Source organism: Microcebus murinus, chromosome X (genome assembly GCF_040939455.1).
Source record: "Microcebus murinus isolate Inina chromosome X, M.murinus_Inina_mat1.0, whole genome shotgun sequence".
NCBI lineage: Eukaryota > Metazoa > Chordata > Mammalia > Primates > Cheirogaleidae > Microcebus > Microcebus murinus.
The window spans coordinates 120,515,413-120,520,552 of record NC_134136.1 but is presented as its reverse complement, the minus strand read 5'-3'; positions in this window follow the sequence as shown (position 1 = coordinate 120,520,552).

Sequence of the window (5,140 nt, the reverse complement as noted above, 5' to 3'; positions counted from 1 at the left end):
GGTTCAGCTGCTGGAAAGCCGCCTATTGGCTGGCTGTCTTGGCAGCCGCTCGCCCCGCCTTCAGCCCGCAGCTTCTCCCCGCCCTTCCACCCGCCGGGATTCGCCTTCTGCTCTGCCAGATCTGGGCGGGGCTGCCGCAGGGTGGGGACAACGGCACACCGAGCCAGGCCCCACCTTTCCCCAACCCCTCCTTAATGAAGTCAAGTCTTCATCAATGACTTCAGGCAAGGGAGGGACTTGTGTGTACAGAATGTACCCAGTAACAGGCCACGAACTCCACCCGGAGACTGCCACTGCCTCTTCTGTTTTATGTCCCCTGCCTGGCCAGATAACCGCTCGCCGCTGTCTACATCCAGCGTCCCCATCAGACCTGGAGTCGGGGTTACTGAGTTCTGGACAGATAACTTCTCAACTAAAATAAAGATACACAATTGCACATTGCATGGAGGTCAGGGGTTTTGAAGGTACCACTGCATTCGTGCAGTGCGCTTTATTAAGAGCTAGCCATTGTGAAATTCTAACTGTTGTGGTCCTTAGGGTTTTGCCAGCTGAGGGCCCTGTACATTTTACAGCCACCCTGAGGCTCAGTTTACTGATTTGTAAAATGTGAATAATTTTTAGTGCCCACATATCTCCTGAGGTTGTGAGCTTGGAGTTATTAGTTACCACAGTATAACCCAGCCTATTCTGACACGCATGAGCAAAAGATATTTGCAGAAGCAGAGTGGTAGGATGGTGAACTTTCTCAGAAGCTTGGTGTTTAAAAGGACCCATAAGGAGGGAAATGTACCCAAGGATAGATGAAAAAGTGACAGGAAGTCCAAGAGGCAGATGAAGCTTAGGGTTACAAAAACTCAAAAGAGAACTAAAAAGGATAATTTTCCCTCTGTTTCAGCAGGGTAATGAATAAGGAAAGGAGAGCTTTCACCCTCTGGGAAAGGTGCAAGGTTAACAAAATATAGAAAGGAAATCTACTCATTTCCATCAGGGGAAGGTGTTCAGATTGGAAGAGTTAAAACAGCTCCAAAGATCTCCTCTGGTCTTTCTTTTTTTTTTTTTTTTTTTTTTTTTTTTGAGACAGAGTCTTGCTTTGTTGCCCAGGCTAGAGTGAGTGCCCTGGTGTCAGCCTAGCTCACAGCAACCTCAAACTCCTGGGCTCAAGCAATCCTGCTGCCTCAGCCTCCTGAGTAGCTGGGACTACAGGCATGTGCCACCATGCCCGGCTAATTTTTTCTATATATATATTAGGTGGTCAATTAATTTCTTTCTATTTATAGTACAGACAGGTCTCCCTCTTGCTCAGGCTGGTTTCCAACTCCTGACCTTGAGCAATCAGCCGGCCTTGGCCTCCCAGAGTGCTAGGATTACAGGCGTGAGCCACCAAGCCTGCCTCCTCTGGTCTTTTTCATCACAAACGCTACTCCACCTCTGCAACTACTGGCTCAAGCATTTTGGTTTCTGTCCACAATCCCCTCTCCTTTCAGCTACTTTCAGATCCTCTGTATTTGCCAACCTCATTGGCCACTACCCACCTTTCTTCTCAATTTTTCATATTCAGCTAAGAGATGCCATACCATTATTTTAATAACGCTCCCACCAGTGAGCTAAACTCCTTTGCTCTCTGTCTTTTCATTACTCATCTAGCAAAATCCCTCAAGCCCTGCTTTTAGCTTTCTCTGTGTCTGCAAACACTATTCCAAAAAGTTTTCCCACAGGACAGATTGGCATAAAGATAACTTCATAATCATCAACCTCACTGAAATCCTACTCTCCATGTCAATTCCCAATCTTAAATTCCATGTGATTATTTCAAACCTTCTCTACTTTCCTCAAACCTCTGATACCCCTCTTTCCCTGCCCTACCTCTTCTCAACAGATGACCTTACCTCCCACTTCATACGGAAAAGAAATCATGTTAGACAATCTCTCACTTTTCCACCACCAGACCCAAATATCCACTTACCTTTGTACATATCTGCTGCTTTGCAACAAGTATATGATTTTCCAATATTAATCTACAACTTTCTCTTTCCTTATGTTTTCACTTTTCCCTCTTCTCTGTTAAGCAAGTAGGTGGCTCTGCGCTCACCCAAGAGGAGGGATGTGGCTGTGCTTCTTTCCAAAAGCCTCAACTCCAATAGTGGAGAGTGTGGTAGGTTTTTAAAAATAATCACAAAGTATTCCCCTCCTCTCTCCATGCCCTTTGGCAATGCCTTCCCATACTGACTCTGAGATGATCTTGTGGCTTGCATTGGCCAGTGGGACAGTAGCAAACATGACACAGCAGAGGTTTGAAAAATTCTCCTGCTGTGGGGATTGCACTCTTGCTGCTCTTTGGAACCCTGAGATCACCACATGAAGAAGCCTGGGCTAACCCCATGGATCAGAGAATAAGCCTTCCCAGCAGAGCCACTCTGCCCCAGGCCAATCAGCTTGCCAACCGCCAGACAGGTGAGAGAGGGTATCCTAGACCAGTGCTTCTCAAACTTTAATGTTTGAGGGATCTTGTCAAAATACAGAAACTAGGCCAGGTGCAGTGGCTCATAGCTGTGATCCCAGCACTTTTGGGAGGCTGAGGCAGGAGGATGCTTGAAGCCAGGAGTTCAAGACCAGACTGAGCAACAAAGCAAGACCCTGTATCTACAAAAAATAAAAGAATAAAAAACAATTAGCCAGGCAGGAAGGCATGTATCTGTAGTCCCAGCTACTCACTACTCAGGAGGATGAGGCAGGAGAATTCCTTGAGCCCAGGAGTTCAAGACTGCAGTGAGCTGTGACTGTGCCACTGCACTCTATCCTTGGCAACAGAGCAAGACCCTGTCTCAGAAAAATGCAGACACTGATTCATTATGCCTGGGGTGGGGCCAGAGAGTCTACATTTCTGATAAGCTCCCAGGTGTTGACGATGCTCCTGGTCTGAGGACCACACTTTGGGTAAAAAGATGCTATATCCTCCAGCCCCAATGGAGCTGACCTACCCAATTGTGAGAAATAATACATGTGTGTTGGGAGTTTTGGAGGTTTGCTATGCAGCAAAAATTAACTGATATAGAGAAGGCATGAGGGCATAGATTAAATGTCTTGGAGAAGCAGAAGAAAGGACAGCACTCTAGTGGCCCCTCCACCAAGAGATTTCGTCTAGGCTTGGAGTGGGTGAAGGGAGAAAGAGAAGTCTATGGATCCCCAGTAGAGAGCACCTGAGCTTTTCTTCCTGGAGGTGAGTCAGGGCAGAGCAGGAGTCAAGGAGGAATGGGTGCATGGTTCATCTTGACAGAGATGATTAACGGCACTGCCCAGGCATGGCATGAAAGCAGCAGAAGGGTCACAGGGACAGTGATGGTGACATCTTGGGGCAACTATGTGGACAAAAACCCAATGATCCTAAGACACCAGATTAATAGTACAACCCTAGAAGTAGAGAAAACCAGAGGAATTAACAAGAGGTAATTAACCCTAGGTAAATCGTCTGTAATCCTGGCAGAAGGAACTCAATCAGAAATAAAGTTGTTTTCTATAAAGTGATTTCTAGCACACCTAAGTTAGTGGACCTGCTATTCCTTTTTTATGATAAAGTAATACAATAGAGTAGGCCGCAGTCAATCCCTCCTATCAATCACCACAATCACCATGTCTCCCTCCTGTTTATTCAACTACATCCTCTCAGCCAGATTATTCCCATTGATGTGAAAATTAAACACAGTTAAGAGTCTGTCTCTCTCTCTCTCTCAAGTTCCATTGATTTGCATCCTCATTTAGCTTAACTACTGCTAACACATACAGCACCTTTGTGGGAATCAGAAGGTGCCCCTTCCAGAGAGATGGGTTGCAATAAGAGGCTGACTACATCGAAGTAGGTACCCCTTCCTTTAGGCCATAGCCCCAGGCCAAGGCTTACAGCTTGAAAACAGAACTTGGTTGGATTTCAGCCTGCTCATGCATCTTTCTGCCTGGCACCCTCGCCCCACTCTTGTCCCACCCTTGCTCGGCTGCCACTGGTTTCTCTGCCCTCTCCTCACAGCCCAACTTCTTCATTGACTTACCTATACTTGCTCTCTCCATGCTCTCATCTCCTACTTATGCTTCAGCACACTTCAAGCTAGGCTCTGCCCCCATATTGCTGCATAATCAGCTTTGTCTAACCTTCCATGTTATTGAATCCAGAGTATATTTTCATGCCTCACTTTATTTGACCTTTAACATTTTTAATTGACACATTATAATTGTACATACGTATTAAAAACATTTAACATTATTGATAGCTCCCACCTTCAAACCTCCTCTTCTTTCATTTTCTGTGACATCACACTTGCCTGGTTCTCTTCCGATTTCATAGCTGCACCTTCAGAGCACAGCGTCTGGAAGATTGGGCTTTGGAGTGAGACCACCCAAGTTCATAGGCCATTTCCACCACTTACAGTTCTGTGGCCTTGGGCAAGTTGCTTAACTTCTTTGTGCCTCATCTGTAAAATAGTGATTCTAATAGTAGCTGTCCTGTGGGGCTGTTGTAAGAATTAAATTTTATGTATATATGGTCATGTGCTGCATGACATTTTGGTCAACGAAGAGCCACATATACAAGAATAGTCCCATAAGAGTATAATAGCATATTTTTACTATATCTTTTCTGTATTTAGATATTTAGATAAACAAATACTTACTATTGTATTAAAATTACCTATAGTATTCAGTACAGTAACACACTGTACAGATTTGTAGCCTAGGAGCAATAGGCTACACCATATAGCCTAGGTGTGTAGTAGGCTGTACCATCTAGGTTTGTGTAAGTACACTCCAGGATGTTCACAAACAATGCTGAAATCACCTAACAATATATTTCTCAGAACATATCCCCAGCAATGAATGGCACACACAAACCTGCACACGTGTGTGTGTGTGTGTGTGTGTGTGTGTGTGTGTGTGTATGATTATGTATATAAAATCTCAGAACAGTGCATGCCATGGAGTAAGCTTCAAGTATTATGAGTTACTACCATTGTCATTGCTGTTGTGGGATGCTCATTCAATGTTAGAATGTTAGAATTCCTCAAGGCTCAGCCCCAGGACATCTTTTTTCACTGTCTCTTCAGTGACCCCAAATTGATATCTCCTGCCCAGGCCTCTCCTTGGGGCTCTATACACT